The following is a 15,322-nucleotide window of genomic DNA, read 5'->3' as shown; positions in this document are numbered from 1 at the left end:
ACCCTGTCTGGTTTGGGTCATTGTTTAGACATTCCTGAAGTTGGTGGTTTACAGATACCAAGCTCACCCTGGTTTTCTTTGTTTATCCACAACTAAGCCCTCTACCCACTACATTGGTGACAGATCTCAAGTCCCACCTGCCAAGGCTTCTCTATCTTGCCTCCCAGTTCCCCTCTTAGAGACTTCGTTCCAATCCCACTTCACACACTCAGTGGTTCACCTTTGTTGCATCCCTTAGGGAGCAAGGACCATGTCTCTTTTGCCTTTTGCGTGCCTGTTACACCACAGCAGTGATGACTGTATTCATCCCATCACTTGTTGTGTACACATTTATGCCCCAACCCAGACATGCTGCATGCAGTTCTTTGATGCCCATGTGGGGCAATGGTGGGATGGAGGGATCAGCACCATCACACATGAGGTATGCCTTAAAGAGGTATGCCTTAAAGAGCTGTGTTGTGTGTAATGAAAGGAGCTGACTGTGGGCAAAGAGGAAGCTACTGCAGGTGGAAGAAGAGTAAGCCCCAAATGTGTGGTCTTGGAGGAGAGAGGGTTCTAGATAAGTCTTAGAGACTAGGTGTCAGTCGACAGTTCCACCTGAAGAGCAGGCTTGATGAGACAGACCATTGCCTCATGTCTTCAGGGCCGAGATTTCCCAGAATTTCCTTTTGGCCAGGGGACCTGCATTCACTGTCTCAGTGAGGGGTGGTACTGGTAGTCACCTGTCCAGAAGCCAACCCCTCCTTGACCTTCATCGTGATACTTGATCTCCTCATTCTACTTCCTTCTAGCTCTTACATCCACCATGTCATGTAGCTCAGATCTCCTCAGTGGTTTCCTGGCCTCCCATCTGGCACCTGCTTGTCCTCCTCCTTGCCCCCACTCATTCAGCAAACCATCTCTTGCTTAATTTCCCTCTAGTCAACTTGCCTGCAGACAAATCATCAAGGCCCCTTTTGCAAAGGATCAATTTTTCCAAAGATGAGTTCAATTCAAATTCAGTATTCTTGAATATTTTCAGATTTATTTGACTTTCCTATGATTTTTTGCCTTCATTTATTTCTTGTAATTTAAAGGATTTTTAAGTAGCAATTCATGAAAGAGCATTTGACTTAATTTTATATTGCAAGTAAATAGCTCTTAAACATGCACCTTTTTGTGAATGATTTGCTACCCTTTTGGATGTCCTTTTCTGGGTTAGTACTTTCCATCAGTCATTTTAAATTGAACTGATATTTAGCCATTTTGTCTGAAGATTCTTACCTCCAAATTAGAGCTGACCTAGAAAGGAATACTCAAGGCCTTCATGACAGTCAACTGTTAAACATGGGGCCACCATGATCCCTTGATTTCAGATGATAAATTAATAGATAAAAGGGTGGGGTTTTGTGTAGTGCATATTGTCCTATCTGTTAGGGTCTTGGTCAATGATAATTTCTTGTCTGTAACACCACAGGTTTTCTAAATGTTCCCACTGCCAATGGCAGCATCAGTAGATGTTCATGTGCATTGCATGAATGAGTGAGCATTGGTCTGTTTTCTGTTACTACAACAAAGTTCCAGAGGCTAATGTACCCATGAAAAAGACAAAGAAGATTGCTTTGCTCACGGTTTTGGAGGCTAAAAACTCCAAGACTGAGCTGGGTTCTATGGTTCTATGAGACCCTTTTCAGTCTAATGCCCTATGGTTCTATGAGAGTGGAGAGGAGACACAGGTGGCATGAACAGTGAGTGGTAAGCAGGCAGCTGTAGAAACAGGCTAAGGCAAATCATGGGTAACAGGTTCAGCAATATTCATGGCTACTGCATAACCCACGTCCTGTACTTGATTCCTTGGCTTTAGAGTCTGTCCAAATGGCACTTAGGTTATGTGCCCAGGTGAATTTCTTATGGTTGGCAAATGTTATGAACTGAATGGTTGTATAACCCTTTCAGATTCAACTGTTGAAGCCTATATCCCCAGCGTGATAGTATTTAGATGTGAGGTCTTTGGGAGGTAATTAACTCCTGATGGTGATGCTTCTGAGAATGGGATTAGGACCTTTTAAAGAAGAGACGTGAAGAGACTAGCACAATGGCTCAACTGGCTGATCTTCCACCTCCAAGCACCAGCATCCCATATGGGCACTGGTTCGTGACTCAGCTGCTTCACTTCCAATCCATCTCTCTGTTTATGACCTGGGAAAGCAGCCGAGCATGTCCCAAAGGCTTGGGACCCTGTACCTGTTTGGGAGACTTCCGAAAGAAGCTCCTAGCTCCTGGCTTCAGATTGACTTAGCTTTGGCTGTTGTGGCCATTTGTGAGTGAACCAGCAGATGGAAGATATTTCTCTCTGTTTTTCTTTCTCTATGTAAATCTGCCTTTTAATGAAAACAAATAAATCATAAAAAAAAGAGAAGAGACATGAAGGAGATGAGTTCTCTTTTGGCTATGTGAGAACACAAAGAGAAAGAGGCTGTTTAGAAGTCAGGAAGTAGCCCCTAACCAAACGTGGGATCTGCTAGTGTGCCTTAATCATGGCCGCCCCAGCCTCCACCACTGTGAAGAGTAAATTTTTTTTGTTTCCACTATCTTGTCTGTGATGCTTTTGTAACAAAGCCTGTACTGTCCCTGGCATTAGGGTATCCGGCAAATATGTACCTGTTGTTCAAGGGGGCCTGATTCACAACTCTTCTATTCATTCATATTCCCTTCCTCATGCCTTGTTTTTCATGGTGTCATTTTAATGGAATTAAACCTGACCAGCTCCCAATTATATGATTAATTCAATTCAGCCTCAATTATAATCACTAATTGATCCAAACCTGCCAGCACAACACTTGCATTGTTTGGTGCACAATTGTTGAGTGGCTCCCCTGGGCTGGGAAGGAAAGCAGCAAATGGTCACTCTGTCCTGCACAGGAAGGATGGGCCGGGTTGGTGCTGTCAGGATAAGCCTCTCTAGGGACGGTACTATTTCTTGGTAGTAAATCAGGGATTTGGCAGGAGGAGCACTGGGTGGGTTTCTCAAATTGCTGACCTTCCAGAACACCTGTGCATGTTTGTCTGTTGAAAATCTCAAGTAGGCTACACCGCAGGGTTGGGTGGGCTAGTTTTGGCACCAGATGTCACATTTGTACTCTAGCTTTGTCTGGTTTTCTCTTTCATTGACTCCTAACAATTAAACAATTAATAGGCACAATGAACAGCTGCTGCCTGAGGTACATTTCGAATCCTTAGTGGTCTTCCTGTACCCAGCTGTCTCCAAGGCCAACTGTCTGGAGCCTAGATATGCATTCAGGCCATCAGGCCTCTTGTGGAATGCAGGTTCTGACTCAGCAGGTTTGGGATGGAGGCTTAGACTCTTGTTACCAGCACATGACAAGGTGCTAGGGATGCCAGATCACTGGTTTCCAGGAATTATTCCCTGAGAGAGAAGCCAGAGCAAGGTGAAAAACAACATCTTATTAGGTTCAGGATGTTATAACACCATAAACTAGACAGCTTATAGAAACATATGTTTAGAACTATATACATATAGTTCTAGAGGCAGAATGACAGGGAGAATGAGAGAGAGAGAAAGAATGTTTATCTTCTGACTCACTGTGCAAATGGAGGCAAGGACTGGGGCTGGGCTAGGCTGAATCCAGGAGCCAAGGACTCCATCCTCCATATTGGGGGCAGGTGGCCAGGGACTTGAGTCATTTGCTGCTTTCCTGGGCCTTCGCAGGGAGCTGGATTGCAATCAGTGCAGCCAGGACTGAACTGCTGCTCATATGGAATGCTCATATGGCATCACAGACTGTAGCCAAACCCACTGTGCTGCAGTGCCAGCTTCTGGTGAATAATGTGTTTCCATAGTACTTCCTGTTTACCTAGGAGGAGCTGGGCCTTAAGCAAAATGGGAGTCGGTAGAGGTGGGAAAGCAGGGACACAAGTGAAGAAAGTTCCTGAGATAGGAAGGGCCAGCAAGCCTCAAGCATACACCCGAGCACCACGGCCTGGTCACCCTCCCGCAGGGGTGCAAGGCCAGAATGCTTGGAGCTGGGAGGCACTGCAGATCTCCTTGGCCAGGATGCTGGCTGGCAGGCCCTTCTGCTGGACAGCTCTGGACCTTCTGCCAACCCACCAGCCAGGGAGCAAAGGGCCTGCTCAGTGCTTCAGCACCAGCCTCTCCCCATGACCAACTGGCCTCTACTCAGCTCCTCCCCCTGTGTCTCTACTCTGTTTCCACTGGCTGCTGGGCAATGAAAGGGGAAGGGGCTGGGGCGGGGCTGCTGTTCCCGGAAGGGAGAGGAAGCCAGTCAGTGTCTTTCTGAGTGTCTTGGGGCTGCAGGATCCCCTTCTACTGCCTGCTCTGATTCTGGGCACCAGGTGGCTTTTTCCGCACGGGTGCTGCTTGAGAGCACTTTCCCACCCCTGCCTGTCTGGCCTGGGGGTGAGGGGAACAGGAGTAGAGGAGGGCAGTGCCACACTCTGATTTTCACTGCCCTGGCATTGCCACAGGTCAGACTCAAACGTGGGCAGCTCGAATTGCATCAGATCTCTGCTGCTGCCTCTCCTTTCAGCTGATGGTCTGAGTGCTTGGTGGGCAGGGCATCTTGTTCTAGACGCTGGCCAGCCGGGCCAGCCGGGCCAGCCGGGCAGGTACTCACTGGTTGGTCTGGTGCTTGGTTACTTTGAGCTGCTCTTTTATCTGGAGGCATTGGCTTGGTAGACCTGCTAACGCTGTGCTTGCCTGGGGAGTGTTCCTTAGTTCTCTCTGCCTGGCTGCGGTCGCACAATCCACTGACCTTGCACCATTGAGGGACACAGGGAGCTGTCCCTGGCTCCTGGCTCCTCTGGCTGTTACAGCCACTTGGGGAGTGAACCAGCAGATGGAAGATCTTTCACTCTGCATCTTCTCTCTCAACAAATCTGCCTTTCTAATAAAAATAAATTTAAAAAATTTTTAAAAAGTATCTTACAAGATGGAGAATCCCCCAAATCAAACGATACAAAATCCTCTCCCACCAATAATTGTTAAAAATATAGAGTTTGCTATAGTGATAAATTTATTATTATATTATATAAATCCATTCAGAGTTGTTATAAACAACCAGAATACTGTGTCCAGCATGCCTTAGCTGATAACAATTGCTCCCTGAAAAGCCACCATGAGGCAGAAGAAAACTGTAAGTCTATTTCAGATTGAATTAAACAGATGCAAACCAGAGTTTGGGAATATGAAAAATGACCATGAATCAGAAATTCAAAAACAGGTTCTTTCTGTGTAGCAGTGACTTTTAGAATGCTGTCAATGTTTTTTACACCCTCAAAAAATAAATAAATCAGCCAGTATGAGGAGGATAATAATAAACGACCCCCAACTCTATTACAAGCAGACACTACTGAAGGCTGGAGAGTGAGAAGAAGAAAGATAAATAACTTCAGAATCTTAGGGGTCAACACGATAGCTCAGTGGCTGAAGTCCTCACCTTGCCTGCGCGGGGATCCCATGTGGGCACTGGTTCGTATCTGACCTGCTCCACTTCCCTTTGAGCTCCCTGCTTGGGACCTGGAGGATAGTAGAGGACAGCCCAATGCCTTGAGACCCTGCACTCATGTGGGAGCCCCATTTGAAGCTCCTGGTTTTGGGTCATTCAGCTCTGGCCATTGTGGTCACTTGGGGAGTGAACCAGTGGATGGAAGTTCTTTCTGTCTCTCCTTCTCTGTGTAAATCTGACTTTCAAATAAAAATGAATGTATCTTAAAAAAAAAAACTTAGGGAAACAGAATTTTGGTTTTGATATTTTAAGGATAAAGCTAAAAAAAGGGAACAATGCCCAAATATTGTGCCTTAGTAAATTTATTTTTCATAGGCAGTACGAATTAATTTTGAAACTGATAGGACAGAACCAGTAAGTTAACATACTCTGGATTATGAAAGCCAGGTTCCTCACTGTCAGTGAAAGACATTAGGGAAAAGTGGGTGTGATCATTGTTTACAATTTTTTGGTTTCTCCTTCTCGTTTTGGGGGTGGGGAGGGAAAAGGGAGAAGCTATACCCAGCATTCCAACTGCACTAGTACCCAGGAATGGAGAATGGCCACTTAACAACAAGCCAGAGTCCCAGTGTGGCACATACTCCGATGCTCTGTCCAGGTGGTTTCGGTAGTTCTGAAATGTCCGTCTCGTTGATCCCAGGATGAGGGAACCCTTTTAGTGTCCATTGGCTGACATAGTCACTCTCTGTCTCCATTCACCCAGATATTTGCTGTTATCATTTGGCTGGGGTAGTTGTTCAGTTTGTTCTTTCCTCCATCCTGCCATATCCTCCATGTGGATCTGGACCAGCTGTCCACTACTCTATCTTTTCCACTGAGGAGGACCAGTTCTCACAAGTGGGCCAAGGATCCTAACCTGGTGACCAGGGCCCTGCCCCTAAGACTCATGGACCCGCACCCACTGTGCAGGACCCAGGTTAGGCGACAAGGACCCTGCTATACCCCCACCTCTGGGGCTCGTGGACGCAGCACCCGCCATGCAGGTGGACCAAGGACCAAGTCAGACAACCTGGGCCCAGCCAGCACTTGGTCCATTTTTTGCTGCTGCAGCTGAATTCCACAGACTGGGTGATTTATAAGGAAATCAATTTTATTTCTCACTGTTCTGTAGTCTGCTAAGTCCAATGGCCAGTAGCTGGCATATGCTGAGGGTTTCTCATTGCATGGTAACATGGCAGAAGGCATCCTATGGCAGAAATGAGGGAGGCTGACAGCTCACATCTTTTTTTCTCCTAGAATCTCAAATCCTTTCATAGGAACCCCAGCCTTGTGACCTCAATCTAACTCATTACTTTGTAAGGACCATCAACATATGAATTTGTTGGCTCAGTTTGCACCCCATGAAATCTGTGGGATACACTCACAACCTAGTATAGCCAAAGCTGGCCAAATACCGTGTCTCTTCTCACCCCTGTTCCCTTTGCCCATCAGTCTGAAGCTCCTGCCAGATGTGGTGTCATGGCTTTCCCATAGAATCCTTCTACTCCATCCTCTGGTCCTCCTCCAAGGTGCTGCCTCTGCCCAGGCAGGTTAGCACACAGTTTTCTTCTTCTTGAGGCCAGCAGAGATGGAGGGGTGTGGTCCTCTCTAACCCCAGTACTCTCACGTGATCAAGCCAGGCCCACCTAGTGGGCTCTCAAAGGGCTAAGGTTAGAGAAAATGTGTAGGGTAAGCATGGTTGTGAGCTTGGGGGCCCTCTTGTAATCTAGCCTATCACAACATAGATTTCTATGCATCTATCTCAGAACCCCAGATTTTAATTTTTTTATTTTATTTTTTTTTTTACAATAAGATACTGCAGTGTGTTTCTGTAGCCAGGTTGTTACCAATTCAGAGAAGGTAACGGTTGCATTGACCCGCAATTCCTGACTGTAGTGCCATAAGTCAATAACAGTAATAGTTTCTCTCTGCCATTTGCTGTTAAGTACTTTAACAGCCTTTAAAAAAAGGCAGCCAATTCTCACAGCTGCCTTGTTGTCCTACCTCGGAGAAGGAAACCGAGGCTGCCAGAGTTGAATGAGTGGTAGAGCTGCCTGGCCCCATTCTGGGGCCTGCTTTCTTTAACTCCTGTGTCTCACAGTTTAGAAGAATTCTGCACATTGGACAAACAAGTGCATGATAAATGACTTCGAGTGACAATTGTGATGGCCAGTTATATGCTTGTGCCCTATTTCTCTATCTCCCTCTTCCCTCCTCCTGCTGTCATATTAAACACTGGTTACTCAAGGCCACAGTTATAGGATGCTCAGTAAACTCGTGCCTTTTATTTCCAGATGAGAAAATGGAACACAATCAGAGAAGGAGGGTCCAGGTGCCTGGGCGGTCAGGGTTCCCTAGCTGCTCTGAGAGCAGGTCTGTGTCTACCCCTGGCTGTGCAGACTGTACCCTGAGGGTCCCACCCTGACTCTGGGGTCTCCCCTTCCTCCTCCGAAAGGGCTCCAAGACTGGGAGGATGGCAGTCTCAGCGAGATGAAGCTCGTCACTTCCTCCCTCATTTTGCACATCACTCCTTCAAACTAAGCTCCGGCCCCATCTGGAGGGCCTCCCCGCGTTGTGTGGTTGCGGAGAGGCGGCTCATTTCTCTAGGACACGCAGGTGCCATCTCTGAGTTCAGCAACCTGCAAATTTACTCTCTTTCTCTCTCTCTCTCTCCCCTTTTCTCCCTTCCTCCCTCCCTCCGTCCCCCCTTCGCCTTTCCTTTACTCTCCCCCTCTCTCTCCTTCCCACTCTCTCTTTGCATACTAAGCCTCTGTAATTCCTTTTTACCCCACAGACGGATGCAGCCTGTTTTTCCCCCCTCTGAGTAAACAGAATAAAACAAGAGTACTTTTACACTAAGACACACATTCCGTGTGAGCTGGGTGGTGCTCACACTTTCCGCTCTGTTGTCAGAACACCTGGGAACTCAACAGCAGATTTCCTCATTAGTCTAGCCACTGTGATTGGGTAAAGGATAATTGCTCGGGCTGACTTGGGCCAATCAAAATGAGACTTTGTTTTCCCACATCCTATGAAGAGGAGATCCATCTGGGACCAAGCTGGCGCCTGCTGCTGGCAAGACTTCTTAGCCCAAAGAAAATGGGAAAGGGTAATATCAACATAGATAGAGCTCCCTGATATCACCTGAGCTCCTGGATTCTACTATACCTGAAATCCATTTATTGCTTCACTGTGGGATTAGATAAACTCTTCTTCTTCCTTCTTTAGCTTAAGTTGAGATCAGCTGGAATTGTCATTTATATTTGAAAATTACTTATCCAAGAACCAAAATTCTGAACAGTTTTGCTTTGTGCCAAATACCACGCTATGCACTTTAAGTGCACTATTTGTTTTAATCTTGTTTCAGACTGTTACAGGTGCAGTAAGATTTGACATGCCCAAATTCATTCAGATGTTTGAACTGTAACATCTAAACATAAGCGGTTGATGGATGGATTGAGGGTGGAGACTTGAGCTGATTGTGATGGCTAGAGGACCAGTGGCAGGTGCTTGGATCACTGGAGGTGTGCCCTCAGAGTGGTTCTGGCAAGAGTGTTATTTGAGTTCATGCTTGGTGTAGGTTCTCTCTCTGGCTTCTTGGCCCACCATGTGATTGTCCTTCCACAGCAGCTATGACAAGTTGCCACAGATCCCGGCCCATGGGGCTGCCTGATCCCAAGATGTAGCCTACAGACTGTCAGCTGAAAGGAGCTCTCTCCTGCCCAAGTAGCTCCTCTCAGCTCTTTGCATGACAGCAGCAAAAGCAACTAAACAATCTGGAAATGGAGGCTCCGATACGGAAGTCTATTTCCTGAGCACACAGCAAGTGGCAGAGCAGGTGCTTTCTGCCTTGAGTCTCTCCACACTTTGGCTTTGCTGTTCATCTGCATTTGAGTCCATGGCCCTGACAGTGTCATGAAACCATCTACACTGTAAGATCCTTGGTGACAGGGACCATGCTCCCAACTCTGTTTGCTATCACCACTACTCAGGCCTGCAGGACCCAGCACTGGGTAAGGTACAGGCCCTGAACAGACCTTTGTTGGATCAGGACGCTTCAGTGGCACTTCAAAAGAAGCCTCTCTAACACCCCACCCTTGGAACAGGAGACAGGAAGTGGATATGCAGCTGGACCTGCTGAACTGGACCTGCTCTCCACCACCACTGCAACCGGATTCTTCCTAGGAGCTGCAGGCAGCGTCTCCGCCATTCAGTCCCCAGAGGTATCCTTTCTACAGTGTTAGTGTGTGGCTGTTTGAATTGTAGATTACCCCTATGGATGACCCATTATGGGGGTTCAAGCATTGTCCAGGAGAAGACCACTAGTCCCCATGTTGGTCTTTCTGAGCCATCTGGTCTCCCTGTTTCCACTGAGAGGATCTGTCCCAATGCACAACTCCAGGGAGCATTGTTCCCACAAGCTAACAGCATTTTTAGATGTGGCACAGTGCACAACCTTGGCAGCTGTACAAGAGGCCCTGAGAACCAAGGAGGATTCATTACTGCTACTTCCTCCCATTCACAGTCACAGCTGTGGAGTAGGGTGTAGGGTACAGGCTACAAGAAATGTCACCTCCATTTTTTCCCCCTATTGAATGGAGATATTCTATTTTGGGTCCTGGAATGCAATCTCCCTCCACTGTCCTTCACCCTGTGGGAGCCCCCGGTCAGATGGTGACAGCCCAACTACCTGGGTGACAATTACCATGCACCAAGTCTCATCGCCAGCCCCAGGCTGTCTTCTCACAGCATTCACCTGGTGTTAGCAGCGGTCACAGCTCAGCAGAGGAGACTGTGCTGGTGCCTGGGAACACGCTCCTTGTTTGTCTTTGCAGCCCAGAAACCCTGTCAGTGAGGAGAAGCGATAATAACATGCTATTAAGCTCTTTCTGGGTAATGTAATTCAGGAGTCAGGAGGAGGCAGCTCGGTCATTTATGTCTCCGAAAAGCGTAGAATAATTTTCAGTGTCATTTTCCCCCATTTTAAAGAGCCAGGCTTCATATATAAATATGTACCTGGCCGCTCACGGGCGTGTACATATATAGAAACATACACGTGCGTTCTCAGGTGCACGTGTGTGAACGTGCGCACAGCTGTGGACATGCATGCACGGGAGTGTGGGCAGCTGTGCATGAAATCAACACAAGCCTCAATTTATAGATCACACCATGACTTCTATAATCTGCGTGTTTAGCAATGATGTTGCATTCCTGGCATCCCTCTCTCCATTTTTCTCATCATAGTAATTCATGCACTGAAGGACAGTAACCTGGTGACAAACACTTTCAAGGTGTTCAGGGTGACGTAAGTCTGTGTTCTGGTACCCCCACTCCTCTCTGTGACTCCCCTCTTCCAAGTCCTTAGTTTCTAGTAAACTTCTTGGAGCTTCTGGTTGTTTTTAAGATTCATTTTTACTTATTTATTTGAAAGGCAAATGTCTCCTATCTGCTGCTTTACTCCCCACTGGCTGTTGGGCCAGGTTGAAGTCAAGAGCCATCTGGGTCTCCCATGTGAATGCAGAGGCCCAAGCACTTAGCACATCTTCTCATCTTCCATTGCTTCCTCAGGTGCCTTAACAGGAAGCTGGATCAGAAGTGGAACAGCCAGAACTCAAGCAGACGCTCATAAGGAATGCTGGCATTGCAGGTAGAGCTTGAATTTGCTGAGCCACAATGCAAGCCACATAGACCTCCTGATTCTATTAGAGAGAGCCTGTCACTCAGGCACTAGTATTTCATTGTTTTCCTCTTAACACCTGCTACCTGACGACTCAGCAGTTTTTGTCGGGAGAGGTGTGGTGCACGCATGCAGTTTGCTCTCAGTGAATGCAGTGGTGGCCTGGGTGGTGGCCTGTGGCATTTCTATGCTGGAAGAAGTCTGTAAGTCCAGGTGAGTGGCTCCCTTTTTGCACTGCAAAGAAAGGGAGGGTTGGTGTCAGGGGGATCTGCATTCAGGTTTACTGAGAGTTAGGAGCAAAGCCATGATGAGAACCCAGCTTGCTGTTCCCCCAGCCGAAGCTCAAACATTTCAGTGAGGCCATGGTACCTCACTCCAGCTGTGTTCTTCCTGAGTTGCCTTGTTTGCAAAATTAGTTGTTTTCAGTTTATTTGTAAAGCAGACAGACAGACAGATCTTCTGTTCACTGTTTAATTTCCAAATATAGGCTATAGTCAGAGCTAGGCCAGGCTGAAGCCAGGAGCCCAGAACTCAATCCAAGTTTCTTATATGGGAGGCAGGGACCCAAATACTTGAGTTATCTACTATCTCCCAGGATGAAGAGGACTCAAATACAGGACTCAAAACACTGTATTATGGGAGTCAAGCTTCCCAGTGACACTAAATGCCTAGCTCTTCCTGTCTTTATTTTCTTTTGTTTTTAAAATATATTCATTTACTTGAAAGGCAGAGTTACAGTGAGAGAGGGGGAGAGACGCAGAGGTCTTCTATCTGCTGGTTCACTTCCCAGAGGACTGCTATGGCCAGAGCAGAGTTGGTCCAAAGCCAGGACTCCCTCTGAGCCTCCCACATGGGTGCAAGGGCCAAGCACTTGAGCCATCTTCCACTGCCCTCCCAGGTACATGAACAGGGAGCTGGATCAGAAGAGGGGCAACAGGGACTTGAAACAGCACCCAGATGGGAGGCCTGCATCCCAGGCAGTGACTTCACTTGCTACTGTATTTCTTTACAAGACAGAGATGGGAACAGATGCAGCATAACACAGGTGCAGCCTTAATCACGCTTCTTGCAGCGGGTCTACTTGCAGTGCAGTGGTAAGATTACAAAGATGAGAAACCCTGCCTTCTAATGCCAGCTGTGCCACATAGCCCTGGGCAAACTCTTAAAACACTCTGGCTCCTTTCATCATCTGCCATGGGGAACAGTAGTACTATTTAGTTTTTGTGAGGAGTAAGGAAGGCATTTGAGGGCCCTGAAGCAGTCCACATGTTAGTTGTTACTAAGAACCCTCACCTGCTCTAGCATTTTCATCTTGTTCTTACTGGCCTCTGCTGGAGTTCAGACAGAAACTCTGAACACTGCTAGTGAGTTAGTATATCCTATCTATATATTACCTCTTCCTTGTTGTATCTTATCTATGTACCACATGCCTCTGTAAAGGACTCTGAAGGATGCAGGTGGAGATTTAGAGCAGGCAACGTGTTGGAGCAAATCCTTCACCTGTGCTCTGTGCAGGCTCCCAGCAGACTGGGTGATGCCCATCCAGGGCTGAGCAATCTACCTTACTGAGTTCATCTGCTGAGCTCTTTTGGAAACACCCTTGTGGACACACCCAGAAAGAGTGTTGAATCTGGGAGCCTTTTCATGTAGCTAAGTTGCCACATCAGTGTAACCATCACCAGGTATGAGGAGGCATCCCGAAGACTCCTCTGGGTTCAAGACTTGCTCCTCTCAGGTCTGCACTGAATGACATCGGTGATATTATTTTCCCTTGACCATCCGTATCATTCGGGACTGAGTTCTGCCAACAACTTTAATGAGGTTGGAAGAGGACTGAGAGCTGCCAGTGAGAATGGGGCTGCCAACACCTTGATTTAACCTTGTGATGCTCCAAGGAGGGATCTAGCATTTCCAGGCTTGGACTTCTGACTTACAAAATAATGAGGTAAGAGATAGCTGTTGTTGTAAGTCACCAAATTTTAAATCATCGTTGCATAACGATAGAAAATGAATACACATTCAGAGATCAGAAAGTTACAAGAACCCAGTGTTCACAATTAGCATCAGTAATAGGACAGCTGGATATTACATGTGTGCTGCTGCAATCTGAAGTGAACTTTAGACTCACTCATAGACTTTATTTTCATTGATTGTGTCAAGTCTGAATTAATACCAACTATTGGACTGCATGACTATACATTTATGAAGATGCATAGGACTGTAAAATGAGGATGACTTTTACAGTATGTAAATTGTGTTTCAATAAGTCTATCTTTTATAAATAAAAACCTGTAGAGTCAGCATTGTGGTATGGCAGTAAAACTTACCACTGCTTACAATGTCAGCATCCCATATAGGAGTGGTGGTTCATGTCCTGGCTGCTCCACTTCTGAGCCAGCTTGCTGCTAATAGCCTGGGAAAGCAGTGGAGCATCGTTTAAATGTCTGGGGCCCTGTACCCCTGTGGGAGACTGTGATGAAGCAGTTGTTTCCTGGCTTTGGCCTGGCCCACTTGGGGCAGCCATTTGGGGGAGTGAACCAGTGGATGGAAGATTTTTATCTCTCTCTCTCTTTTTGTAATCTGCTTTTAATCTACTTCAGTTTGCAGGAAGTTCCACATAAATGACATAAGTGGCATTTTCATAAATGGCAGCATGTCATTTATTTATATTTGGGACATTCTACATGGCAGCTGTTTGATCTCTTCAAAGATCAATGTTATGAAAATATGATGAGAGGCAAGATTTGAAAAAAAATAATAAATCTACCGCTTGAGCCTTATTGAGTCCCTGCTTTGAACAAACAGCTTATAGAAGCTATAGAAGTTCCTATGAACAAATAGCTACATATAAATATCTATATCTATAGATAGATCTATATACTATTTGTAGATAGCTTCTATAACTACACAATTGTCAGGTGCAGAAATTTGAATATGAAATGGATTTTTAGATTATATCAGAGGATTATTTTTTGTTAGGTGCAATGCTAGTATTGTTGTTAATTGGAGAAATTTCCCAACTTGTTAGAGAAACATCTTGAGGTATTTTAGGTTGAAAAGTCATATTGTTAATTTACTGTGAAATGATTTAGTTATGAGAGGAAAATGGCTAAATACTCAGCACTACATACAGTGTGGTTGGCATGAGAATATTTGTTGGATATTCCATTTTTCCTGGTATGTTTTGAATTAACATTTGAATTAATATTGAAATTCTATTGAAACAAAGAAGCAAACAAACCAGGAGAGCATGGGTGCCGGAGCTATACCGCTAGCCAGCAGCAGCTGCTCACAGCCCCCACGTGGATGAGCAGCTGTGCAATATGGAGCCCAATGGTCACTGCAGAAACCCACACCACGTGAGGCCAGCCTCGGTTGTAGCACTGGCCAAGCAGAAAGGCTCCAGCCTCCCTGTGCCTTCCTAACCATGAGTGCAGGATTGATGGGGCTGCCCAGAAACCTGCTGGCCAGAGGCGTTCACCACGAGGGGAATGGGGCTTAAGCTGCAGAGCCTCTCACTGGCCTCTTGAGACTTGGTTCAAGCTCCTTGGAGGGTCCTAGCAAGCTGTTCACAAAATCATGAGCTTTTGTGACCAGTTTTGCAGAATTCAGGTATTTCAACTGCAAATGTTGACTTGCGCTACTTCTGTTCCTATTTTCTCTGTGTCACATTTCCCCCTGTGTTGGATGGTATGGAAATGGCCCTGGGGAATTTTTGCAATCCAGCTAAGAGGCAGATGCAGTTAGTGAAATAGTTGCTGTAATTTGCAGTCATTTGCTAGTTGTCTTGCTATAGGAATGGCTTCTGAGAACGGCGCTGTTGAGCACGGTGCCAACTAACACGGCCTTGTGACACCAGAGGTTATGCCTCACAGGACTGTGTCCTGCCTGCAGTATTTATGCCATCAGTGGAGGGGCAGAGAAAGGTGGGAACGTACAAGCTAAGGGCTGGGGCTGTGCAGTAGGTCAAGCCCCTTCCTGCAGTGTGGATCGATTTCTGTTCCAGTTCCCTGACAGTGCACCTGGGGAAGCAGCACCAGATGGCCCACGTGCTCAGGCACCTGGCACCTGCGTGGAGACCAGGAGGAGTGTCGGGCTCTTGGCTTTGGCCTGGCCCAGCTCTGGCTGTTGGCAATGACTT

This window comes from Ochotona curzoniae, unplaced genomic scaffold (genome assembly GCF_017591425.1).
Source record: "Ochotona curzoniae isolate NIBS_2020 unplaced genomic scaffold, NIBS_Ocur_1.0 contig_2688, whole genome shotgun sequence".
NCBI lineage: Eukaryota > Metazoa > Chordata > Mammalia > Lagomorpha > Ochotonidae > Ochotona > Ochotona curzoniae.
Note: the sequence above shows the minus strand (reverse complement) of the source record.